Source organism: Corvus hawaiiensis, chromosome 3 (assembly GCF_020740725.1).
Source record: "Corvus hawaiiensis isolate bCorHaw1 chromosome 3, bCorHaw1.pri.cur, whole genome shotgun sequence".
NCBI classification, from domain to species: Eukaryota; Metazoa; Chordata; class Aves; order Passeriformes; family Corvidae; genus Corvus; species Corvus hawaiiensis.
Genome location: NC_063215.1, coordinates 66,431,300 through 66,457,893, shown reverse-complemented (window position 1 = coordinate 66,457,893; position 26,594 = coordinate 66,431,300). Strand labels below are relative to the sequence as shown.

General features: G+C 41.4%; 1 long non-coding RNA gene across 1 annotated transcript; it reads left to right on the top strand.

Annotated features, from left to right (window-relative positions):
* The first annotated feature begins 17 nt into the window (after positions 1-17).
* On the top strand, positions 18-26,251 carry LOC125322394. The gene is made up of 3 exons (XR_007201966.1): positions 18-195; positions 23,425-23,515; positions 25,113-26,251. It is a non-coding gene; the product is annotated as an uncharacterized LOC125322394 (long non-coding RNA).
* Positions 26,252-26,594: the final 343 nt, after the last annotated feature.

The following is a 26,594-nucleotide window of genomic DNA, read 5'->3' as shown; positions in this document are numbered from 1 at the left end:
CGGGCGGGAGGTGCTGCGCTGGGCGGGAGCGCTCCCGCGGCGCCGTGGGGCCTGCGGGACCCGGTGAGCGCCCGGGGATGCTGCCGCGGCCCTGTCGTCCCGCCGTGACACCGTCTCCAGGCTGCGGGGTGATTTCTGCTGCACCCCTCAGTGCTTTCACTGATGAATAATTCTCCCTCGAAACCACCGTGAGACGTGAGTGGGATGCTCTTGCGCACCTTTTTTTTTTTTTTTTTTTTTTTTTTTTTTTTTTTCCGGAGGAAGCTGAAGGCCAACGTGCTACATCACTGGGTGTTCAAAGATATGATTTTCCCTACTACTTCGCATTTAATTGTGTATTTGAAGATGGTAAGAGGCTATGGAGTCCCCATTCCTGGAGATACTCAAAATCCATCTGGTGATGGAGCTGAGCATCCTGTTCCACCTGACCCCGGTTGGAGTAGAGGCACTGCAGAGGCACATTCCCACCTCAGCATTTCTGGGCTTGTGAGAAATAACATGTTTAGCTCTTGCTGGGGGTGTGTACAGCTGCTCAGTGCAGCCCTCACTGAGAGCAGGAGGTGAGAGAACCTGAAAGGGTGCACGCTGTGCTCGTGGGGTGCTACAGACTGAATACGTGGGGAGGCTCTAGCAGTTGAAGGTGCTGAGACATCAGCCCTTCTTCCCTGAGATAGACCCCAGCCAGCTCCTTTCCTGCCAGCTGACCTGATTCGCTGTCCTCCCAGTTGTTCTGTTCCCTTCAAGTTTACCTCCTCCATCTTGGCACTCTTTTGCTAGTTTTTGGTCTCTTAGTCTTTTCATCACCAACCATTCCCTCGGGCCTTTCTGCATAAAAGGAGTACCATGCAAACAAGAGCCAGGTGTCAATGCAACTGCTGCAGATCAATTCACTGAAGTGATGGTCAGCATGGGTTGACTGGTAGAACAAGAGGCTGTGTCTGGAAATTATTGTCTTGCTTGTTTATCTGATTCTAATTTGCAGAGGATTAGAAGCTGTACATGGTACATGTACAGAGTAATATATATTGTAAGTATCTATATACTTATAGAGATATACACTACAGTGTTCCACACTGGTCTCTTTCCCAGATTAGCTGACTCTGTCACTCTGTGTCTTTCCTGCAACTCCTGCTTTTTTGCCTGCTGTGCTGTTTGTGTTAGGAAGGGGGTACTTGATGCCTTTGTCCGCATACAGAGGCCCAGTCTGAAAGTGTGCTGAGAAAATGAGGTTTCTAGCCTCATTCTGGCTCCACAGACAACACAGCTTTCCAAAGTTCAAAGCCATGGTCTCAAGGCAAGTAATCTGGCTTGCTCACAGTCTTAAGTATCCATACCATGAATGATGAGAGGACCTATAGTGAGTTCAGGTACTCAACTGGACAGTGTCTCTCCTGTCAATAAATTTTGGCCAGATTTTTCACGAAGATTTTGATGAAAGATAACACTACTTTCTCTAACTAGAAATGTTTCCACATTCAGCTGAAACTTCTTAAACTCTTGTGGATAAATGGCGTTTTAAGCAGAAGTGGGGAGAGGAGGCCTTCTGGTGTTTTTTTTTTTATTATCCTACCCTTGATCTTGGAAATGTCCCAGCTGACTTGACTTTTGAAGACTGGAGCCTGGCTTTAGACGGGAAACCTTGTCACAAGTGGCTGAAGTTTCTGAGTATTACAAAGAGTGGAAGTAGCCCCTCAATTTCAGTGTCTCATTTTCCATTTTCTTTTTTATCTTGAAGAGAAAAATTAATACCCTTTTCCTGCCAGAGTTTGGCACTGCCAGTACTATTTGCTATGACCTCTGACTGCATCTTCACCCATGACAGTGGAGCTTTGTTTCCATTGTATTTTGATCTTTTTCCTCTCCATCTTCATTTTTTCTGTCTGAAATAAAGGATATACGTAAGAGATTAATGATGGAATAATCTAATTTTAGCAGGACAGGATCTCTCTCATTTACATTACAGCAAATTTGCATATAGCCCTTAGCTTCTGCAGATTTACTCCAGATTAATTGTACAAGAGAGGGGTTTTATTTAGAATTTAACTGCAGTACAAAGTAGCTAAAAGACTGAATAGGTTGAAGAATTTACTCTTTATTATAAAAAAATTAGCTCAAGAAGTTAATTTAGCTGTACAATGGAAAAAGTCAGAAGAACATTTAGGATTATGTATCATAAATGGAAAAAAAATCCAATCCTTGACATTTTGATTTATTCTCCTTTTTAGCTGGGTGTTGAAATGGTGTTAGGATAAGCTTCTACCTTTGTAAAGTAAGTGTGAGAAAGAGATTATAATCTTTCCTGATAAGATGCTCTGTGACAGGTGTTCAGGAGCAGTTTGCTTCTCCAAGGAACTTGCTGGCAGGCTTGAGGTTTTTTTTTCACCTGACATCCTTAGCCCTAGAAGCCCAGCAGGAGGGAGGAAATTCTGTGCTTGACAGGGTGGGGAGTGTTAACTAGCTTGATTGCATCAATCTGGGACTGTGAGTGCCCTTTTTATTTTCTTTCTCTTTCCCTGATCACAAGACCTGCAGTTGAAATCAAGTCATAGTTGTGCTTTTCAGCAATCTCCCTCTCATTCTCAGTACTGCTCACATTTCTTAGAAATATGTTTATTTTGTGGAACAGTGCACACACGGCTTTTGGCTCCAACACTACCTGTAATCCCACGCTCCTTTCTCAGTCTAAGTTGCTGTTGGCTTTCATTGGAAATTTGCCTGAGTGAGGCTGGCAGTGTCTGGCCTTGTGTTTCTGCCAATTGATGGTGATATGTTGACTGTGCTTGGGTGGTGACTGTTGCTGGGTGTGCTAGCAGGCGAAGAGTGAGGTAGATGGACTGCACAGATATTTCTACAGACTATATTTACTGTCTGCAAGCAATAAGAAAGGCCCTGTTTGGACAAAAATAGAGTTTCAGTCAAGAGAATCACAAGATGCATCCCACTGGATCTGGGCCTGCTATTGGTGAAGACAAGAACTTTTCTGAGACGTTTCCTCCTGCCAGCAAATAGAGAGATGGTCTTAGGAAATCAAGGGCCTATGCTTTACTCTGTAAATAGTTTAACTCAGGAGTGTAAATGAAAGAGTCATTTCAATGCATATAGCATGCGACATTACCAAATGTATCCATAAAGAACAACATGAGTACTAGAAGGAACTGGAAACTTCAGACATGTGGCCACAATCCAATCCAGCCTTGCACAGCTGATCTTTCTATGGAAATTTTTTAATTGTTTTAATTTAAGGTGCAGGTAGGCTGCCTTGGATGCTTTTTTAAATTATACATGGAAAAGATAAACCTACACTGTTGCTCAGAAAACATTTCAGGAAATTTTTGCCTTTGCATTCTTTCAACAGAACAGTAGCAGTATAGTAATCTTCAGAGGAATGTAAAGAAAAAGTGCTTGAAAATACTAAAAGATGCTATCAGACTATGTTTTGAAATCCAGATGCAGAACTGAGAAGGATGGTGTTTGTGTTTTGTGCTCACTGCAGGAACAAATCTGTGTCTTGTGTAACCTGAACAACCACCTTCCAAGAGGATTTTTTAGGTTTAACCAATTGGTTTAGGGTTAGATTGGGATGCTTTTTTTCTGATACTGTACAGTTTTATGCCTCTCATATCTGCAACGTCCTTTGCCTACTAATCAGTTCTTTGTTGTTGAATCTGTATTCTCCCAGCCAGGTTAAAACTCAGGTGCAGGCTACTAGGTTTTGCTGGTGCAATCAAGAGGCAATGGTCATCTTGCTGTTCAGCTCAGCAGAAGACTGATGGGAAGGTGTCTCTTTTGCTGATCCTGATACTTGTTGCTTTGCCAGAAAGTTCTTCTGACCCTGTTCACATCAATGGGAAGACTGTCTGACTGCTAGCTTTGCTACCCTTCATGCTGGTATTTAAAAACTCCTAAGAAAGTATCCAAAGGAAAATAAACCAGCTCATTTATTTGTGATACTTCCTTTACTTCCTTTCTGATTATGAAATTCACTCACATTTTGAAAATAAATGTATACTTACACAGGGTATGAGTTATATAAGTTAAATAGCATTTATCCCTTCTTTGATATATGAATCTATCAGAGCTTTGAAAGAGAAAACTGAGTGAAATAAAATTTTTTGAGTGACAATTCATGCTCCTCCAGACAGAGTTTATAGCTTATTCCTTGTGCTACAGTAGTTTCAGTGTAACAAGTTACTCATCTTCCCCCATAAAATACCTCTCGTGAAAGAGGTTCTTCATCATCTTGTTTCCTAAAATATTTCTGTCATTTACTGTAAAAGATTATATAAAACTTCACAATTTTCAAGGTATGAAAACCAGCACAGTTATTTTCAGTCATAGGCTGAAGGAAAAGGATCAGATGTTTATATTTCTTTAAGACCTTCGATAAAGAGTTTAATAGATCTCATTTAAACAAAGTTCTTTTTCAGAACTTTGGAAGAATAAACGGGCCTGAAAGTCCTGCTTTTGCTCACAGTGAACTGAAACACCTTAAAAATTCCTTCTTTGCTCTTTGTAGATTGATTGACTAAACAAAATAAGCAGTCTTTTAACTCAGAGGTAAAACAATCAGCAGCAATGAAAAATCATTCTTAAACACAGCTGTAATTAGGAATACACCTACACAGCTGTACAGGGAGCTACCTAAAGTTCAAGTTCAAATGAATGAGAGTAGTACATATTCTAAACCCTAGAGATAGTTCAGTTGGATCTTTTGCAAATGCTTTGCCTTTTGTCTCTTACAAAGTGTTTCTAATAAATGCAAACATGACCAAGGAGAAAGTTTTCCTATACCAGGAGCCAACATGTGTGGAGATACTTTGTGTATAGGTTACCTGCAGTTAATAAGTTGAAAATGGATGTATACATCCTTCTGCGTTTCTGTCCCCTTCCAAAGCAGCCAGAATATCAGTCCTGTGTCAAGATGGTGCCACCTGCAGCTGAACCTCAGCTCCACCATGTCATGGGTTAACCGAAGGGAGTCAATTCAAGAGACTCCCTCCAGTGTCCCTGGAGCTCTAGGCTTTGTGACTTTCAGAAGCCTAAGCCTAAGTGGAGCAGTGAAAGCAGCTCTTTGCTGAGGCTGATGTTCCTAGCCCACGGCTGTTTGCTACACATATACTTTTTCTTGATCTTTTTGACAGTGAAGTCACAAAATAAAGGTCTCCTCACAGAAAAAACCAATTCCTTCTGAATATTCCATCTCACCTTCTTTTGACAATCCCTCTGTTATAAACATACAATATTGGCTTCTCGCAAGTATTAAGGTAGATATTATATAATGTTAGAAATGCTTTTTGCTGCGTGGATGTAGTTTTCTTTCTTTTTAGCAAGAATGTTAGCAAGTGTGAGCAAGTAAGATAACCTCCAAGCAAACAGAGGATGAGGCCCGAGAAGCTGCTAGTCAACACTTTGTCCAGAGAACAAAAGGGCCCAAAGGCTGCTCCGCCCGGAGAACGGGCGGCCAGGAGGGTCCGAGAGCCGCTATCACCGCTCTGCCCGGGGGGCAGAGAGGCCAAAGCTGCAATCAGCCCTGACTGTCTGGAGAATTAAGAGATCCACCCTACCATCGACTCTTACCTAGCGAGCCCAACCCCAAGAATCAAAAGAAATAAAACCGCAAGGCAGAAGAATACGCATGCTCTAAAAAGGCGGAACCAAGGAGTGGCCATGCAGAACAGTTCCTGGAAAAGTTTGAATATGCATAGAGAACAGACAGTAAAAATGGTATAAAAAAGACTATTCCCAGGCATCAGGTGTGCTCTTGCAGAGCGCCAAGGCACCCGGCTGTTATCCCTTTGCTTTATTTTATGTGTCTCTTATTGTCTTTATATTAAACCCTTTAAATTCTCACAGGAGAGTGAACCTTGTTTTTCACACCTCTAAAATTAAACTGCTTATTATAAGACTTACACTCCAGGAAAGCATGGTAAGCCTTGCAGTGACCCCACTTGTTAATACCTTTAACGGAGCTTTTCCTTGTCTCTAATTCAATTAAGAGTAGTTATGATTTTCCACAATATTGCATGTAGGAGGATGTGGCACATATTCTTGATCTGTCTTGGTCTACTGATACTGCCAAAACCAGTAAAGTTAAACCATTGCAAACATAGAAGTAAAAGTCATTCTTCCACTCTCCTAAGTCACATCTGCAGAGCTATTTTGAGTGGTGTATTCACAAATCCTGATTTGCATAGCCCAGAACAGCCGACCAAACCACTGAGCACAGCCAAGACCACTCCTGATTCATAAAACCAAATCCAAAGTGAGTTCACCGAGGTGGAAGAAAACTAACCATGACTGAGAAGTAAAAATCATAACAGCACTATTCCCAACTGAGCTTGACCCAGGACACTCACTGAAACAGAAAGTGCTCTGGGAAATGCTTGAGTCCAACAGCCTGCAAGATGAAATTTGATTTAAGATCCTCTGCTGCAGGTAGAAATCAGGTAATGCCTCCTCTAAAGGAAAACAACTGATATCCTTCCTGAAGAGACATCATTTATCTTGTCCTCAGAATGCAGCCTCCAGAACATCAGAAGGTTGTGCCCAAGGATTAAGTGGGATCAAGAGCAGCCTGATTGGACTGACCATGAATTGCATATCTCCCCACTGTCTCTTTGGGAGGAGTTAGTAGAGGAATAATGACTCAGTGTGTCATTTGTATGCATAGGTTTCACTGGGCTACTCAAGTCATTTTATTTCTTTCATCCTCTTCCCTTTATTAATTTGTTGGATAATTAAGTGGTATGATAAGGCATAACTAGAGAAATCCTGCTGTGCAAAAGTAGGAAGGATTAAGCTCCCAAGAGGTCTCTCATAAACCTTCAGAAAATCACGATGACGATATGCTAAAAAATGTGCCTGTCCTGCAAACCAGACTTCTTAAATTGCTTATCAGAAACATTAAGATACAGCCTTGTAGGAGAGAAATGAGTCTAGCAAACACCTGGAACAGGAGGGAAACCTATTCCTGCCTGGGTCCTAAGAGTCCAACCTATCCTTTATACTATGACACCTGGCCTAGAAACCGCAGAAATCTCAGCTACCTCCCCTGCTGCTAGAGGCATCATTCCTGGCCTGAGAAGTAGAAGAATGATGCAATCTCATCTGGGTTTAGATCAGACATCTGAATTTGTGGGCTTACTCTATGTTCACAAATTATTTTTGAACACCTGCTGTTTTTTTAATGCTGCTTGTTTGTAGTGCTACCACATCTGCATGGCTAACATGCCTGAGCTTTAAAAAGTCTGATTTTCAGTCCTCTGTTCACGTGTTTGAGTTTCGAAAACAACACCTATTTTAGGTGTCTTCCTAAAACGGAGGACTGCAATTCACTTGGGGAGATCTTCTTGTGATTAGTGCTGCAAACAGCAAGAAAGTCAGACATTATTATTAACTTAAGTGCCCAAAGTCAGTCATGTCTTTGAAATCAGATAAGCCTGAATCTGGATAATTTATATTTTCAGGACTATTTTATCACATGGGCAGTAAGACTGGGGCCACCACACACAGGGCAGAGTTCACTGCAAACATGTAGATGCAATGGCCATCACACAGGCAGGTGTGACATGTCCAAAACTGTACTTACGGTGTGCCTGCTGGGGGGATCACCCTTCACATTGTGGCCTAACATGGTCTGCTTAGCCCAGGCAGCACTGCCACCTAGGAATTAGGTGTGCAAAGTACGGTCATACTCAAGAAACTGTGAATAAGGAAGTCAAGCATTCAAAAGTTTACACAAAAGTGCTCGGTTACCTCCCCTTGGGAACAGAGTGGAAACTGTCCTTTTCAAGGTGGTACCACCCTGTTATGATAATGTAACGAAGAAAAGGAAAAACATGGCAAATGCTTAATAAATCATAAGAGACAGATGAAAGTTACTCACGTGGATGGAGAGGGCTTTTTCCATATAAATAATGAATGGCTTCTCCTGTGAAAATGAAAGACATGGCACGTATGAAAGAGGGAGCGATGTCACTCTAGCAGTGTTTTGTTAAGGAAGGAGGGATGCCTAAAGGCAGGATTTTGCCCTAACAGTAGAAAAAAGTGCTTCTAAGTGGAGCAGGAGCATGCACAGGCAGTATGACATGGCGCTTCCCATCATCTTGGGAATGGTGCTGTGCAGGGCTGGGAGTTGGACTCCGTGAGCCTTGTGGGTCCCTTCCAACTCAGCTTATTCTATGATTCTGTGAATAATCGTTATTATGATGCAAGGGACAGGTTCCTTGAAACCCATGGCAGTTGAAGGTGATTTTAAAGCTCACAGAAGCAGGAACACAGTAAATGTATGAGCATGAAGTTTAATACAGCAAAAATTTAATGAGGTTACCAACTAGAAATTACCTATAGGAATCACCGCCCTGTTTTTCAGAGGCTAGAGGATAAGTTTGCATTTATAGTAGTAACAGCAATAACCTGAACAGAAATTTTGCTTCCATTATAGTTGTTCAGAAAATAAGAAAATCTTACAGCTTCTGAATAAAGTTTCTGTTACTTTCTTCTTCCCTGCTTAACTCCAGTATCAGACTACCAACTCTTGAAATCAAGTTTTTACAAGTATTTTGTTGCTTGAGAAAATTGAATGAAGAAACAAATAGCCTATAAAGAAGCAATAATGGTATCATTTTGAAAGCATTAGCTATAACTCATGCCACTAACTTCTGAAGTAATAAAGCATTGTTGCTACGTGGTTTTTATGTAATGGTAAAGAAATCAATATGACCACACAAATGCTTGATAGCATGAATACTTGAGTCATTGTAAATTCTATGAAATCTATTTTCTAAAATGTCAACAATTCATCTCTGCAGGAAACTGCAACTTCTGCATTATATTTATCAACATCAATGTCATACAAAACATATTAGAGCATCTTAGCTCTAATAAGAAAATAAGTGCTAAATTTATATTTGCTACAAAAATCTCAAAGAGTTTAAGGATAATTTTTATTTTTGTTTTCTTACCATACCAGCTCTAATTTTAAGAAACTTAATGAAAGGATATCTGTATTTATTGCTTTAGAGCAGTGTTATTTAGAAAAGTTGCACTCAATGCATCAGCTTACATTTAAAATTAAATACTAAGAGAATACAAAGAGAAAATACAAAGAGAAAATATACAGTCAAAGCTGAAGTTGCAGCTCTGAGTAAGATTAGTCTCAAAATGAATGTCCAATTAGCCAATTGATGAGGATGTGCAAGCCCTTTGCAGGTCTCAGCAGTGGCCTGCCAAATAGCTGGTAGCATTCATCTCACTGAAAAAGCAAGAACTACTTAAATGTAGAGAATGGATATGTGTTCTAAGTTGGCTTCTCTTCTTTGCTGTTAGGATGTGAAGAACTATCATTAATTTGTTTTTCATTTTTGCCTTTCCACATAGAAGATGCTTTAATTTTTGACTAAAAAGCTTCCTTCTCATAGGAGTTTACATGTCAATTTGAGAGTTATTCCTGATTTCTGCTGGATTTGCTGAAAGACAGTAAGTGTTGTTGAGTTCACATCTGCCTAACTATGTGCATTTGTCTCTATGACAAAGTGTTTTTTTCCTGTTACCCACTCTACCACCACAGGCTATTTCTAAGCTTCTGCAGCTGTTTAGTACTCACATAGAGTTCGCTGACCTGGCTCTTTATCGGTGCAAAGGTTGCAATAAATGAGTCCACGAAGATGTGTTGAAACTCCTTCTGATTATCCCACATTATGCCATTTTATCAAATACTTTCATCTCATAAAATATTTATTCAGATAATAGTGGAAATGTAGTCAGAAATCATTATAAGGACACAGCAGGATTCCATCTTTTTTTTTTTTTTAGAAGGCTCGTGCTTCATACTTTTTTCTGGGATGGAATAATTTTCTCAGTCAGAAGGAGTCTTAGAGTAAAGGTTAGAGTTTCTTACCTTGCTTAGATAGATAAATCTTCCCAGGATGGACTTCCAATATAAAAGGTTTTTTCCTCTATCAGTGCCCTTGCTCCTTTCCCTCTTTTTCCAAAATGTTCAAATGAACTAAAAAATTTACCAAAGTAGCAACTGGATGTCACTGTTTTCTTTTAATATCTACTCCACCTTTTTACTGCAATATTGCAACTTTTATGGATGGCCCATGAACCCAAGCTTTAAGTCAAGGCAGATCAAGATACTGCATCCCAACCAATGAGGTCCTTGGGGACTCACTTTGAAATTAAACTAAAGTAATTTTCAATATGGAATCATTTTATTGTGTGGGTGCATCTGCGCATAAAGTTTACATTGGGCTCTGAGCAGCATATAAAGGCTTGTGAGAGATAAATTAGGCTAAGTAAAGCACTCATCATTAATCAGAGTACTAAACAAGCATGAGCGCTAGAGAATGAACACAGCTGCCATTTCATTTGTCTTGCTGTCAGAAGGTAACTCTCCTACAAAGAGAAGCTCTGAAGTTGTGGCTTAGGTTCTTTTGTGTCTCTCAGCTTGCACAGAATATATATGCTCATATATATTAAATCATCTTATATATCAACATATATATATATATCTACATTACACACATAAATGTTTTTATATCCAAAAATACACCATATATAAGCACATTTTTCTACTGGTGGGTATAGACTGATGTTTGTGTTCTCAGTAGTCCTAAACACTAGTTTGGAGCTTAAAAGTGAGAGATATGCCAGTTTATTTCAATGAAAACATATTTATTACTGATTTTTGTATACTCTGGGTTTCTAACTCAGTAACAGAAATCTTTGCTACTGTCTTGTTGAGTTATCTTCTGTGATAACTTTCATCAATTCATCCCTCATGGAGATGTGATGTGTAAATAGCCCATATGGTAAATCAGAGTATCTTGGCTTCCATTTCAGAGTGAACATGTGATGCTGGAAGGTGATAGAACCTATTTTCTCATTTCCTTTGGAAAAAAACCCAGAAAAGTGAAATGCAAGTTACTGAAAATCTCCAAGTGTTATTTTTATAGTGGCTGTTTGTCAAAGGATGTTTTGAAGACAAGCTAACAAACAGCTTGTAATATACTAAGTTTATAGGGCAACAGACTCTAGTGTCTGGTCTTCCTTAGTCTGACCTTTTGCATGACAGCAATAAATCAGTAGCCTTCCATGTCTCTCGTATTGTCCCAAGCTCTTGGGAAAAGGATGATTGAATAGGAAGAATTAGTGCTGCTGCACAGGATTTAGCATAATAGATAGATCATTAACCTTTTAAGTCTGGTATCCTGGCTTCCAAACTGGCCTACCATGGCTGCTTCAAGGAAGCAAAAATCTCCATACAATAGCAGGGGTGGTTTGTGCAGGCAAGGGGAAAGATTTCCCCAACCAGAGTAATGAGAATGGGTTGCTGTGAGGCCGGGTGGCACTGCAGCCACAGTGGGACAGCACTGTGAATTACACAGACCTCAGGGACATAGGCAGCGACATGTATGGCTTTCACCACGCTGCACAACCAGAGCTAAGCACTCACTGTGCTGGGGTTATGCTATCTCGTGGTGTCATCTAGACCTGTATCCGAGGTACCTGAGATGCCTATAGCAGTGTGTCTGAGGGAATATGAAGCTCTGTGTGGGCTGCAGTAGTCAGGGGGTTTGCTTTTGGGGCGTACTGCCTTGTTAACAGCATCCAAATTGGCTAGCTTCAAGTCAGCCTAGGAGTGGGCACCTAAGCACTGATGCAGGACCTGCACTCATTGTGATGGCAGTTTTCAGTTTATGTGAAAGAGGGTGTGCGATTTGCTGCACCTCATCCAAGAACTTGCAGGAGGGAAATACATCACCAGCTAAAAGGACAGAGATATCAATACGCAGCACTCTGGTAGCTGATAATATCTGATACTCAGGGTACCATTTCCTTGAGTATCCAGGACACCTGCAAGGACAGGTATAGGGAAACCTATGTGTTACAGGAAGGCCTGAAATCTCTTTTGCAGTGGCAGCTGAAGACCAGGCAGGATACCCATAGTACCTAAGATGTACCTGCTTCCCCGATTTAGGCAACTACATGCTGTCCCAGATGTATGTTTACGATAGAGTCCTATTAAAATTGGAATTCAAAGTTGAAGATAAATAAAGTTTCTAATCTCATGTTGGATATTTGGCCTGAAAGAGGCTGCTCAAGGGTGCAGTTTCAATTCCGTTTGATTTGAAGTTACCTCACAGGATGTGTTGCAACACTTGAAAACGTATGTCAGAGGATTCACCTTGACAGGGCTTTCCATGAGAGAGAATAACTAGATGCAGACAAAACTAGATGGGTGACACATAATCAGATCAACCTCAAAAGTACCAGCTAAGCATGTTCTTAATTTCTGGTAATTTTAATGAGCCCACACTGAAAGCATGTGTCTGTAATGTAGTTCATACCTATAAAATCTATTTAAAAAAAAAAAGGTTTTCCAGTCCAGGAGCTTTAATTCATGTCTTAACAACACCCCACACTGGTCATTACAATGCTTTGTGTGTTGTCTTGCCATCTGCCTACAGAGAGAAGTTACAGTCCCATTACATTATACTGTTGTTACTGTGTTAAAATGTAGGAAATTATCTGAGAAGTTTTCAGCTTAATTGATGCCGTGATATTTTCTAAAATAATGGTAAAGGTAGCAAGTGTGCCGGTTTGAGCTGACTTACACCTCACGTTAACAGTGCCATGGAAATCTAATTGTGATAGTTTGTACTTCCTCATCTCTTACAGCATGTTACTGACAAGCAGCAGTAGCACAAGAGGTCAGAGCAACAGTCTGACTTTAAAGGGAACAGAGATCAGGCATAAACTTGTTTCCAGTCATAGTAACACCTCTTTCTGGAAAATCACATGGGAAAGTGGGGAATTTACAGGTGGATTAAAGCTGGAGTCTGACTGCTGAGGCTGCCTACTTCAGAGATGATCGAGTATATAGCCAGCTGCTTGGCTGCCTGAATTGTGTGTGTTCACAAAATTCTGTGTAAAACCTCTGAGCATATATTAGGTAGAGATTTCTCTTTTAAAAATTGGCTATTCATGCTTAACCCTGCCCACTATTATTGCCTTTATATGGTCCCCTGGGCTTTGCTGTCATCCCTGAGCAGGTATGCTGCCACTTGCCCATTGCCTGACTAATCTCACCTCAAGAAACCTTCTATTTCTGTACTCTGCTCAAGCCATGTCCTTACTGGTCTGGTTTTGCTGCTGTGCAGAAGTTTTTATTGGTTTTATTAACAGTGTAAAAGCAAATTGTTTAAATAGCAGCAAGCATAACAAACATCTGAGTTTCTACCAGTTATCTTCTGTCGCTGGCGTGTGTGCTCATAGTGTAACAGGCTTCACCCTCAGGAAATCCGATTTTCAACTTCTACATTTGTTTTGTGCTTTGCTGATTTTAGAAGATCAGGGAAGGAGTCGGGAGCGAAGCTTGTCCTATAAACAAAAGTGAAAAAAAATCAGAGTGTAGAGCTAGCTGTCTGGGAAAACTTCATCAGGTCTAAAGTTCATAGCTCACCCACAGAAACTTCCTTGCATGGTCAAGGTGTGAGTGTCAAGAATCCAGAGGACTGTCACATTGTCCCTCCATGACTTCACCTCCGAGGAGAAGCAGAAGTTCAAGAGGAAAGCAAGGCTTTTTGCCTCTTCAGGTTTCTCTGGAAAGATCATGGATACTGTACCTAAGGGCCAAATTTGAAATGCTGATAGTTTTCAAAGCAAGTTGCCATTTTCAAGTGTTCAGATGATAAATTTTTCAAGATAGCACATGTATTCTTTTGGCAACTCACAAGATGCTCTGATGTGGTCTGTTTTCTCCTCCTGTCTGCTTCCTGCAGAGGGTTGTTGGTCACCACATGGCTGCAAAGTTCTGCGCTTCTGACAGGGCTCCATGGGGTAGGGAGACAAATGGGATTCATGCCCTGCAACATTCAGCATTGCAGCATTCGGTATTGTAGCACTTAGTTTCTAGGCATGGTGCTTAGCACAGTGCACAATCTTTGGTGAAGTGCCTGAATTACTGGAGAGAAGTCTTTCTTATTACCATAATCCCACACTGGAATTTTCTATGTCTTGCCTCTCTGGTTATAATCTGTACTGTTGGCACACCCTGACTGCTGCTTTCATGCCTTGCCTTTGCCTTCCTGACATGCTGGAGAGCCTGGAGGGAGTCTGAAGCTGTCTATGCATCAAGTTACTGAAAGGGAAGGGTGGCAGGGCAGGGCCTTCCCTGTTGTTTGCAGGATGAGGAGTCCATGGATGCTGGAGGGATGCTACTGTTCCCGTACAGCCTTTAGCACAGTCTGAGAGGAGACTCTGCACTGCTGACAGCTGTGCAGCTCCTTGGGAGGTAAAGATGGGTGTCACCAAAATCAGGCTGCTGGCACTGCAGTGTGTGCCAGGGGCTGCTGCAGGCTCTGCTGGGCTCCACCCAGACAGGAGCAGCCCACTTATGCAGTGGTTCAGCGCACACCTCTGGGATGTAGGCAGTGGCATGTGCAGAGTGGGAGGGTGAAATTGGGCCGTGGTGACCAGCAAGTTGGCTGGAGTCGCTTTCTCTGGTCTCTACAGTAACATAAAATACAAAAAAATTTACCAGTGCAAGGAAACACAATGCTATGTAAGCACCAGAAGCACTGGGTTGTGAAGTAGCTTTTTTCAACTTTCTTGTCTCTGACCAAGGAAGTTGTAAGTATAATACAGAAATACTGATTTAAACCCTCTCACTGCTGGTACACTTTGAGTATTTTGCAGATAATGCTTTTTATTTTTCTTGTGAGTATACTTCAAGCCATTTGGTATTTGTATCTGCATTTATTCTGGTAACTAACATTTATGTCAGGACAGAGAGGAGAATTATACACAAGACAGTGGTAGGGATGTGAAGCAACATTGTGAGTTTCCAGCAGCCACAGAAACATTATTCCTTTTACTATAGATATCCTTTATACTACAGATAATAATACCGCACATAGTTCACTTCCAGAAAACATTTCCTCAGTAGGCACGACAGGCATTGCCTGTGCATTTTCTGTGGACTGCAGGTTCTTTACAGGAGTCACAACTCTTTTTTAGTTGTATACTTCTCTGTGCCTGAGGAGCCAAGTACTGTGCAAGGTAGCAGGGAATAACAAAACTAATTTCACCTTAACATAAAGTTCATCACAGTCAAAAGTGCTGCTGCTTCTTTCAATTCCTTTCGTACATTGTTGCAGTGGGGATTCTTGCAACACGTGTATCAGACAACGAGGCCCATGGAAAAGAAATATATGGACCGATTCTTGGTAGATATTTTCAGAGATGTTTATTTTTCCAGCTACCTGGTTGGCAACTTGGCCAAGAACTGAACAATCACGGGACCAGAGGGTCCTTCCCAGGCAGGGGAACACAAAACAACCAGGGGGGGAATGAGGTTGACCAGGGAGTAGGGAAACTGTAGGTGCTGGGTGTGGGTTCGGCAATCACGATGGGCGCCAGACTGTAGGTTCTTTGGTGGGCTGGACGGTGACGAAGACAGACGGAGACGAACGGTGACGGTGACGAGAGATCTCTATAGGCAGATCTTGGAACATGCGGTTTATTGCAAAGGGCGTGGGTATAGGGGCACTGCTTAGAGCTGCAGCTGGCAGCTCTGAGCAGGCCCAAGAGAGCAAGAGAGTAAGCGGGTAAGAGAGAGAGAGAGCGAGAGGAATGAGATTGAAGAAGAAGTGATGAGAATAGAATGGAATGGTGAAGTCCTGGTTACAATACAATAAATCATCTTCTGTACTGAATATTCTAATTGTCACTAACCAATCTAATACAAGATACAAATCCTATAGCATTTACATTCAGCCTATAAGAGTTCTTATATTACCATAGAGTGTTACATCTTAACTTCTAAAAACTACTCTTTGGACCCCTTCTGCTGAGCTAGTAGGGTCTGCTCTGACCCTTGGACCTGCCTGCAAACAGAGGGTATTGTCCAATCAAGAGGGGATTACCTTCAGTCGGCCATACCGTTGTTTTCCAGTTGTTCAGTAGCTAAGATTTGGTATTTCAAAAGTGGCTTTCGTTTCGATGTCGCCTGTAGTTTTCATATTCCCAAAATCTTTTGTCAGGCAATCATATTTATAAGGCTTTCCTGTTTCATCTTCCCCAACAGGAAACCCCATAGGCCCTGCCTCTACCCCGGGGCCCTTCTCCCACAGGACCACATGGCAGGGGGGAGGGCCCCAACAGTACATAATAGTGTCATTAATAGGAATCTGTTTTTACATTGCAACTGAGGTTAAAAAGTCAAGACATAGCAGTGGTTAGCACATCTCAAGCCGTAGGCTGAGTGTCTACATTTTTGCTGGCCTGAGAAGTAAATGAGTCGATGTTTTCCGCTGAAACACAGAGCACACTTTCTTGGGGAAGAAAGTGAAAGTGCTTTTGCGCAAAAATGCTGCTTTTTTTCCAGTAGAATAGAACAGAATCGCAGAATATTCTGCGTTGGAAGGGATCCACAAGAATCATCAAGTCTAACTCTCAAGCGAATGGCCCATACTGGGATCAAACCCACAACGTTGGTATTACTAGCACCATGTTCTAACCAACTGAGTTAATTTTGGTGTTTTCTTCCAAGTAGCAAAAAAGAAGGAATAGTCTTTAGTCATTCTAGGGCTGAATCAGAGAAGGGAGTGTCCTTTCTGTTGCTGAGCCAGCTGTTCTGTGACTTCCTGCATCTTTTGAAACACAGCTTGCCAGAATGGATATTTCCCCTTAAAATAACTTGGCACTTATGGCACATTCATGCCAAATCACATTGATGATTATTTTTGTGTGATAGGCAGTATCACAGCAGTCTAGTATTTGAGGTCCTAAAATCTTAGAAAACAAAATCCAGTTCCCTGCATTGCCCACAAGCTTTCTGTGTAATCTTAGCAGTCAGTTCAAAGGGGATTGGCTGCCTGTAAATCTTTACAAACTGATTAATGCCCTTCTGTATTTCACATGGATACTACAAAGATAAATACATGAAAGTATTTAAGGCACTCTGAAAATAGGGGTATTTAGATGATTAACTCCCACTGAAGTCAATATTTTTGAATAATGTCTTCCTCACAGGACCGTGTTTTTTCTTACCTAGGAAAGATGAGCTCTTCTAGCTGCCTTGCTGTTTAAATGACTGTGGTCTTCATGGTCCGACAAAGATGCTCCATGTTTCAAACATTTCTCATTGCCCAGAAAGAAAGCACACCAAGTAACCATGCAGAAGTCCTCCAGCTTGTGCAGCTGATGACATGGTGGAGCCATGGGTGGTCAGCCTTGGTTCATGTCACCCTTTACCTCCCTACCACAACTATTCACTGGTTAGGAGGAGTTGTAGCTCTCCGGCACTGAGACTGATTCTTGTGGATCCATAGATGGAAAGGCTTATTATAAAGCCTCCATACTTCAGGAGCTTATTCACTGCCACAGGTCTGTTAATTATTTTGTTTGCACAGCCATTTTCCTCTGAAAATGTCATGTCTCAGAACACAGCTTGTCCTTGAACTTTTTTTCCCAATGTATCAATGATATGGGAAAGATTATTCAGTGGAATCATTTGGGGATATTTTTTTTTGAAAACAGAGAGCTTTCCGACTGGCTGAAAGCTCATAGGTTGGAGGCCTCCAAATGCACATCTGCAGCTGTGTGGGATGAGGGTTTCCAACTTTTGATTCAGACAGGGAAGCAATCTGCTCTGCATCTCTCCAAGCTAAGATGTGGAAATGACTTCACTGTTCCACATACCATGGTTGGAAATACTGGACGGATCCAGTGATAACATCTTGCTCATACATTTTCTCAGTTTCTTTGTCCCTGTCCTCCGTTTGGGACTGAGGATCCCAGACTTCTCTCTGCTCTTCAAGCAGAGGAAAGAGCGTAGCAGAGTAGCTTATGGTCACAGATGTGATTAAGGCACTGCATTACTTCCATCTTGCCACAACATGTCAGTATAATCCCGTACATGGTTCAGCCACACTTCTTTTTATAGTTCTTTGGTTTATTTAGAAAACATTGCCTTGGGATTTGGAATTTAGCTGTTGTTCTTTTCAGCTTTATTTTGTTTTCCAATCTGTGAAGTAATAACTGCGTGCACTGAGTAGAAATGTACCTCTTCTGAGAAAAGTAATACAGATTTGTTTCAGGAATAAATCCCTCCTTTTTATACTTTTCTTTTAAAAAGGAGTGTTCATGCATTCATTAAAGGCTCAGTTCTGAAATGTACTTTTCCAGGACTGGCTCCTGCCAAGCTAGGCACACTTATCAATGAGAAATGAAATTATACCTTATGACTGTGGTTTGATTTTTTTTTGACTTGTAGTTGTAGTATTTAAATTGGGATTTTCTTTACAATGTAATTCTGACTCTTCTCTGGTAGTGAAACATTCACATCTGGTGTTTTTATGTGGACTCTGGCTAAAATGCTGTCCCTAAGCAAGTGAACAGATGACCTGTATCATTGCGCGAAGTTAGCCTTTGGACTGTGAAAGCTGGCTTTGATTTTGGCACAGCCCATAGCAAGCAGAGAGTCTGTCCCTACTTCTGCTTCATAGCCTCTCCAAATAATTGTGATACCTCCCCAGACTTACGGTCATCCACACCCATTATGTCCACTCACCAGTGCCTGCTCATTCCTTGCCTAAAACCGTGAGTAAATTGCTTGTGAGGGTTAAATACACAGCTTCCTGAGCCATGACAGCAAATGCAAAATGGCCAAGAGGGAAGAGTGAACCTCTCGCTCTTTTCTCCTGCTTTGCCACTAAGAAACTGAAAATAGTTTTTGAGAATTCTGTCTTCTCCATATCCCAAGGATGCCCTAGGACTTGAACCCACTGGACTGACTGTCTTTCTCTTGTTGATTTTGTCCATGCTGTTTTCCAGTTAACTGAAATGCTTTTAGGCTGGAAGGGATATAATCTGCAAAGGTCTAGGGACATAATCTGCCTCAAAACTTGATTCTACTTAAGAAATATTACATTAATACTGTATGCTCAATAATATAAGCAGCTATTTTCTCTGTTCTGTTGTGCCTGCATAATGTGGGTTTAATGTCTTCCAGTCTCCTCTTTTGGCCTGCTGGTTGTGACACTTCAGTCTTCAGCTCACTCAAGTCTCGAAAATCATTAGAAATACTAGTGTTTGGATCATAAGCATTAAACAGATGTTTTTAATCCTGACTGTTCATGGAGGTACACCCATGTCTCTGTTCTGCACTGTTCCCAGCTGAAATGAAGTGCAGGGTGGGAGTTAATACTCAGTTTGCTGCACGTAAACTTCAGTAAGCTGTTTGGACCCTCATGATTACACAGCAGAAGTTTCTTGGGTGTTGTTTTTTCTTTTCTAGCCAGCACAAGGAAACAAGGTGTTGTGAAGTGTAACTTGTGAAACTTGCGCAATGGGAGCAGGAGCAGAGCCCCTGGAGCAGGGAAGGGGCCTGACCCAAGGCAGGGGAGAGACTCTTTTGTTCTCTTGTCAATGTAATGCTGACCTGTCAGTCTCTGTTGGTGAAATCACAGGGCTGTCATTATTAACAAGAAGCTGAGGGTGGCTGGAACAACCTCAACGCCTGAAGTAAGGCTGATGAGTGTGCAGAGCAATGTCCTCTTTTTACCTCCTGCCTCAGATTATGTGTATGCTGCATTCCTGGCAGGAGCATTGAATATTATATATTGAATTATACTGCTTTCAGAGAAATAGCACCTCATGAAAAGCATTCCCAAAGGTCACTGATTGCAGAGTGAGTTCTGACTGGATGTGTTAGATAAAGATTGATCAGAGCTGTCTAGGACAATTTCCATTCCTGTCCTACTCCAGGAAATTTAGACATGTCATCGGAAATCTCACAGCCTGGAAGATTAAGGACACAGGGGGTTTTTTTCCTACAGAGAAGAGAATCTTATTTTGTTTTTTCACTCAAAAACCAAAATGTTACGAATGGTATTTTAATAAGTCGTATTTTTTCCTTGCAGCAAAATTCCAGTTTTTCATTAGAAATATTTCTCTGGGTGTGTTTTTGTTGATATTATCCACATGCATTGCAGAGGCTTGTGGAAAATCAGCTGAAGCTTCTGGGCTGTTCAGTTTCCCTCCCGTGTTTGGCTTATTTTCCCACCTTACCCCATAACATGACTGGCTATCCTTGGACCTTGAGAGGTCATGTTTCTTGCCACAGGTTGCCAGGTGTTGGTTACGCCAATGCATGGCTCTCTGTTTGGTCAGGTTGATGGCCTCACTCTGAAATGTTACTTTTCCTACTTCATCTGGAAGTAGCAGAATCTTTTTTGTTGTAATAGTCAGTCATGGTAAAAATATGAACAACATAATGTTCCTTTAGAGGACCAATGGTAATTTGAGTTGGTGCTTTCAGCTGTCTTTAATATACAGCAGGTATAAAAATTAGGGGAAGTACCTTTTCCCAGCACGAGCCATTTTGGCCAGCTTTTCTCCAAGGCATCACAGATACTCTGTTTGCACACACTGAGAGGATCACACAGCTGCAGTAGCTCTTGCTTGTTTGTGGCTCTAGTTCTTTTTTGAGGTCACAGCACAGCTTGAAGAACAAGGAGGTGTATGACTGGAACATACAGAATAAACGATCTTACTGTGTCTCCCAGCTGGATTTCCTAGTTCTGTTCTACTCAGGTCTTCCCATTGCTTGTGCTTGATCCCAGCCTGTTGTGTTTCAAAATCTTAAGCACTCAAAATACATTGTACTTTATATCATTGTGTCTCCTGTTGTTTCTGGAAGTCTGTTTTTCTGTGGCAACCACCAGTGAGGAGCAAACTGGCAAGAAATAATGTCCTTGTGTGCTCAGGGATGGCATAATGATACTTCTTGTGCACCTGAGAGGATTTTACTATTTATTTAGTAAGCTTCTGTACTTTTAACATACATTTTCATGTTATTTTTGAGAGTGGAGCAATATTTCAGTGAGGAGAGAACCTCAGAAAGTATTCAGAATGAATGTGATAAAAAGAAGTACCAAACTGGGAACTCAGTCAATTTCTGAAATCTCTTCACATTAATTTTCCAGAGTTTCATTCATCCTACTCCGTTTTCCACAAGATCGTTCAAATTTAAAAGTGATCATTCAAATATAAAAGTAATCACTCAAAGGCAAAGAGAAGATCCTTGGCACTAGAAAGGCTATTGTGCCCAAGGCACCCTGTAACTCCAGTGTACACATCAACATGATCTGATCTGCATTTCATCCCCATAACCAGGTTTTCTCTTCAGATTTGTCAGTGTAACCCTACAAATCAAATACACATGACTTCAGGGTCCAGCTCGTACCTGGTAAATATCCCATTAGTACATTACAGTGGTATTTCAGTGACTGGGGTAGAGCTTCAGTCACCCAAGCATAGATGCTGTGTGCATGGCTTCAACTGCCACCCTCAGGACGTGAGGATCTCATGCAGATCCCTCACTGTATCTGCTAATCACGTATGAATTTCTCTCTCTGGCTTTAGAAATTGTCTCTGTAATGTCTCTTCTCCCTCTAAGGTTGCTTTTGAAATAGCTGAAATTGTCTTTGAAATTCTGAAATTGATCCGAATACATCTATGTTGTGTCCTTATAGGTATATCTTCTCCTTGACATAATAAAGAGTTTTGCTCCATAGGAATATGGGTCTCCTTTTCCAAAGCAGAAACTGCTTAATGTCTGTGTTGTACGTCAAATTACTTTGCTCCTATTTTCTATACTTGTTGAAATACACATTTCTGCTCTAATGCTGCATGTTCTCTGCTTCCCAGCCCCTGTCTGTGTGCACTTTGTCTTCTTTCCTTTTCTGTCTTTTCCAGCAGTTTCTTCTCCAGGTTTGTGTCTCTGAGTCTCATTCCACTCAGAGCATGATTTCACTGACCCTCTGGAAGTGTTTAAGTTTGATTTAACAAAGACAATGCTATTGTTTGTCTTTTTGCTGATATCTTTTTTCTTCCAAATGTTAGAATTTATATTTACAAGTTAGCCTAGAAATAAAACCTTAGCCCTGTAACAATCATGTACTTGTCAGCTATTAAACAAATCCAGCGTCACATAAAAAGCAATGTTAAAAGAATACTCCTCTTGTAAAAAATGAAAAACAAGAGTTTATTGCTGTTTCTTGGGAATTGGGATGATTTGTGATTTCTTATACCCAAAAAAAGAAAAAAAAAAGTATTAGGAGCACATTACCTGGAATAACTAAATTAAGTTAATAACAATTTTATGATGCTCTTTTGTGGGTATAACAATTAGCACAATGACTCTTCATTGCCATCCGGTTCTTGAGTTTAAAAGGACATTTGTGAAGAGTCTAGTCCTCAGTGTGATACTCCTGGGCTGCATTTTGTCATTAGTAATGATATGTAGGCAACTCAGCATCAGAGCCCCACTGCCTTAGAAAAGAGCAAAATATTTAAACATTTAAAACTGTCTTCAGTATTTACCTCAGATCACTGAGCTTTTTCAGGTATTCCTTTCCTTGTAAGCATTGGGGCTCAAGCTTCCCATTTTTCCCCATCTCAAGCCAAAATTCTGGTAGCAATCACTTCTTTAACTGGGTTTTCAGTGGAGTAAACATGTAACACAATAAAACAACCAGTGACTTCATAATTTGAGGAATTACATTTAAAAGGTTTTTTTCTTTCCTTGGGAACCTTTTACAAAAGATTCTGAAAACAAGTTGCAACGGAGACTATAACTTTCCTGATCATGAACACCAGTGTCACTTCTTTCCCTTCCCTTCTCTGCAGAAAGCACCCTTGTTTTGTGTCTTGTGTCCTTTGTGGCAAACTAATACTCAGGAGTTTGAGATTTCTCCTTTTATTTTTTAAGACGAGTTTTACAGATTTGTATCTTTGATCTTTGTAGCAAACATTGAAGTCCATAGAAAACCCCACCTATTTATGATTAATTCCCTGCAGTCTGGAATACTTGATAATGTCTAACAGATCTGTGGCAAAAGCCAATGTTATTTCACAACAGAACCCCACCCTGGGCCGCAAAGTGATTCTTAGCTGAGATCAAGCCATGCAAGTAAATAAACCCCAAGTCCACATCTGATTAAAGCAGATATATGGGAGGTATGAACAGGACTGGCCAGATGCTGCACCATATGATAAACACCAAGGACCATGGCATCCTATAAAACTGGGCATTTATATGGTACAGCTGGTTATGCATAATCTCCTAATTTATAAGGGTGGAGCATCTGGTTCATTGCTGTTGCTCTATCAGCTTTTCTGGAGGCCTGTTCTTGAATTTCTGGTAGCTGAATATTGCTCTTCTGAGTGCCAGCAGAATGGGAAGTTAAATCCATTTATAGTAGGAGATAAGCGCTTATTCTGTCTGGCAGATAAGATATGTTCAAACAAAAGAAAGAAAGAAGGTTAGGCCCTTGTGGGATGGGTTCCACTTCATGACAAAATCCACAACTGCAAACTCTAAAAGAAATAATATCTATTTCTCATTGGCAGGACCCTCAGCCGTGACAGAGAGGCTCAGCCAGAGGAGGCCATTGTGACAGGCTGTGCCTGTGACTGCAGACATCCCTCAGCAACGTGGCAGGTGAGAGTTCACAGAATTAGGTCTCACAAGTCCTGCTTTTGTTACACTGCTTGATCTTTCTCTCCCAGTGCCATAGCCCTAGAAGGCAGCATTTCTCTTTCCTGAAACAGAAGCTGGCGCTTGGCACTTGGTTAGAAAATGCCTGCTGTGTAAGTGACTAAAAAAACAAGAGAAGTGTTTTCAGCAGCGTCTTGCAAACTTTTTGCCAGAAGGAGCCAAGCCAACAGTGTGAAAGCATCCTGAACTGAATGGTGTGCATGTGCACAACCCACTGTGGAGCTGTGTGCCAGCCTGGGCAGTTCTGGAGATGTGGACCCACAGCAGATGGTTTGCTTGTTCCCACGAGGAGAAAGAGAAGGGAGGGCTAGAACTCACTTTTCCAGGTATTCCCAAACTGACTTGCCAGCAGGAAAGTCCCAGCTGTAGTTGAGAGAACTCTTTCTCCATTCCACCCTCACAGAGTTGTAAACAGCATTGCAGCATGCAGTCTAAGGCACAATAAGATGTTTTTTAAAGTTACAGCATTACCAAGTCTATATAGAAGCTGTGAGTTCAGACCACTCAGCCTTTGGGGAGAAAAAAATACAGCACTAGTCATTCTACCAAACCCTTCCCCAGTAAAATTACATGTCAGAACAGCACTGAAAGAAAATTTGCATTTCAAATGGAAAGGGAAAATTTGCTTTTGCAGAACATCATGGGGTTGGCAATAATAAATCACTGTCAGAATGGAAGTGGGTTCCTGCAACTCTTGCACTGCTTTCTGTAAGCCTGTGTTGTTGCTGAGGAAGTGAAATCTGGTTAGCACACAACTTAGCACACAACTGTGCAAGACTTCTTCAGATCTTTTATTGGTTTTTTGCAGCATACATGTGCATTTTTCATAATTTTATCAAATCAAAAAACTTTCAGATTTTTAATGTCTTCATAGACCTGTAGCATGGCAGCTGCTATATTTCCAGCTAGGTCTGAATGCTTCAGGTACTCTTATGGCTCTGCCTCCTCTTTTTTCTCTCTCCTTTTTTTGTTTTTATGTTTTCTATAAAACATTTTTACCCTCTGCATCTGACATAGACACAGTATCTGAAATTGTCAGAGTTTGTTCTCTGATAAAGCTTTATCTTTGTGTAGCAATGGCAACACAAGCTGTGCTAAGGAAATAAGTGAATTTGAGAAAGCACTTCAATTACTACAGATACTGTTTTCAGGCTGTGATAACCCACAAGGGGATGAAGTCACCACTGCTGAAATTAAGACAGACTATTTCTTAATAGTTTGCCTGGATAGTTTTTCTGGCCAGTGCAAGATGTGCAGGATCTCACACTCGTCTGGGCACTAGATACTGCACAGAGATTTAAAGGCTTGCTTCTCAAAAAAAAACCTTACCTAAATAAAGAAACTGTGGGATATGAGTGGGCAAAGCAACTGGAAGAATTGGGAAAGGAGCAAAAAGTAGTGAAAGAAACCTAGTTTTATGGACTAGATATGTGGATACAGCTGGATGTTGTCTGCAAACCTAGTTGTTCAAATATATCGTGTAATAGAATCAGGTGGTGGAAATATTTGTTATGTAATGACCTCTTTCATTTTGTTATAGGCAAGAGTGACCAGCATTGACTTCCTTAAACACAACCTCTTCTCAAATGCCTACTGCCAGCATCTTGATGCAGCTCTCAGCTCTGATGCCTCCTGGAGAGGTGCTAGTGACAGATCATGAAAAATGCTTTGGATGTGGATGAAGAGAACTCAAGGTCTGTTACTTACACTGAATTGATCCACCTTTGTGTACGTGAATTAAGGGAACAGTGGATAGTGATTATGTAGCTGGGATCTCCATTTTTCCCAGGGCTTGCTTTGCCCTTTTGTGTCTGGGCCACTCTCACCTCATCTCATTTAATCTGCAATAACACAACATAGTTAAGCACTAAGATTCTCATTAATTACAGACCTTGCAGATGTGGAAAAGCTATTTCACTTCTCCCTCCTGGCATGGTTTAGTAAGTCACTACCCAGACCTTGCCCAAGCAATTTTTTCCCTTGTAAGATGAAGGACTAAAATCATTAGAAATCACAGGTGATGGTCAGCACTCAGTCACCATTTACTGTGAAATGGCTGAAATAGTGGTCACAGAATCACCGAATTCTTAGGGCTGAAAGGGACCCCTGGAAATTATCCAGTCCATTCCCTCCTGCCCAGGCAGGGCTACCTAGAGGTGACACAGGAATGCATCCAGGTGGGGTTTGAATGTCTCCAGAAAGAAAAACTCCATGACCTCCCTGGGCAGCCTCTTCCAGTGCTCTGCTGCCCTCAGTGTAAGGAAACTCTCCCTCGTGTTGAGGTGCAAGTTCTTGTGTTTTAGCCTATGGCCTTTTCTCCTCCTCCTGGGCACCACTGAAAACAGTCTGGCACCATCCTCTTGGCACCCACCTTTGAGATATTTATATGCATTAGTGACATCCCGTCTGTCTTCTCTTCTCTAGACTAAGCAGGCTCAACTCCCTCAGATGCTCCTCATAAGAGAGATGCTCCAGAACCCTCATCATCTTTATGGCTCCCCACTGGACCCTCTCCAGTCACATCTTGTCTTTCTTGTACTGAGGAGCCAGAAGTGGACACAGCACTCTAGATGTGGTCTCACTAGGACTGAGTAAAGGGTCAGGACCACCCCCCCTTACCTGCTGGCCATGATGCCTTAAGAGGCCTTCTAGAAACAGAGACTAGACAGGAGTAAGGGAAGAAAGGTAGGTATTTATTTGAAAGGCCTTCAAAGGTACCCCCTGGGAAGCCAGAGGCTATTGCCAAGATGGACCCCAAGATGGACGACAGGTCACGAGTTCTTCACCCTTTTATAGGTTTGGTTCATTTGCATAGCAGGGTTAATTCTCCAATTAAAGCTTCAGTTTTGCCCTCAGCTTACCCCCCCTTTAGAGGCTCTTTGGTTTATACTTTTTGGCCTAGGACAGTCTTGGTGTCCTTGGAAAGCAGGCCCAGAGAGGTTTTGTTATGTCTACCTAGCACGAGAGCAGAAATTAACAGGCTACAAGAAACTTTCAGAGATACACACTAAGCAGTACAGAA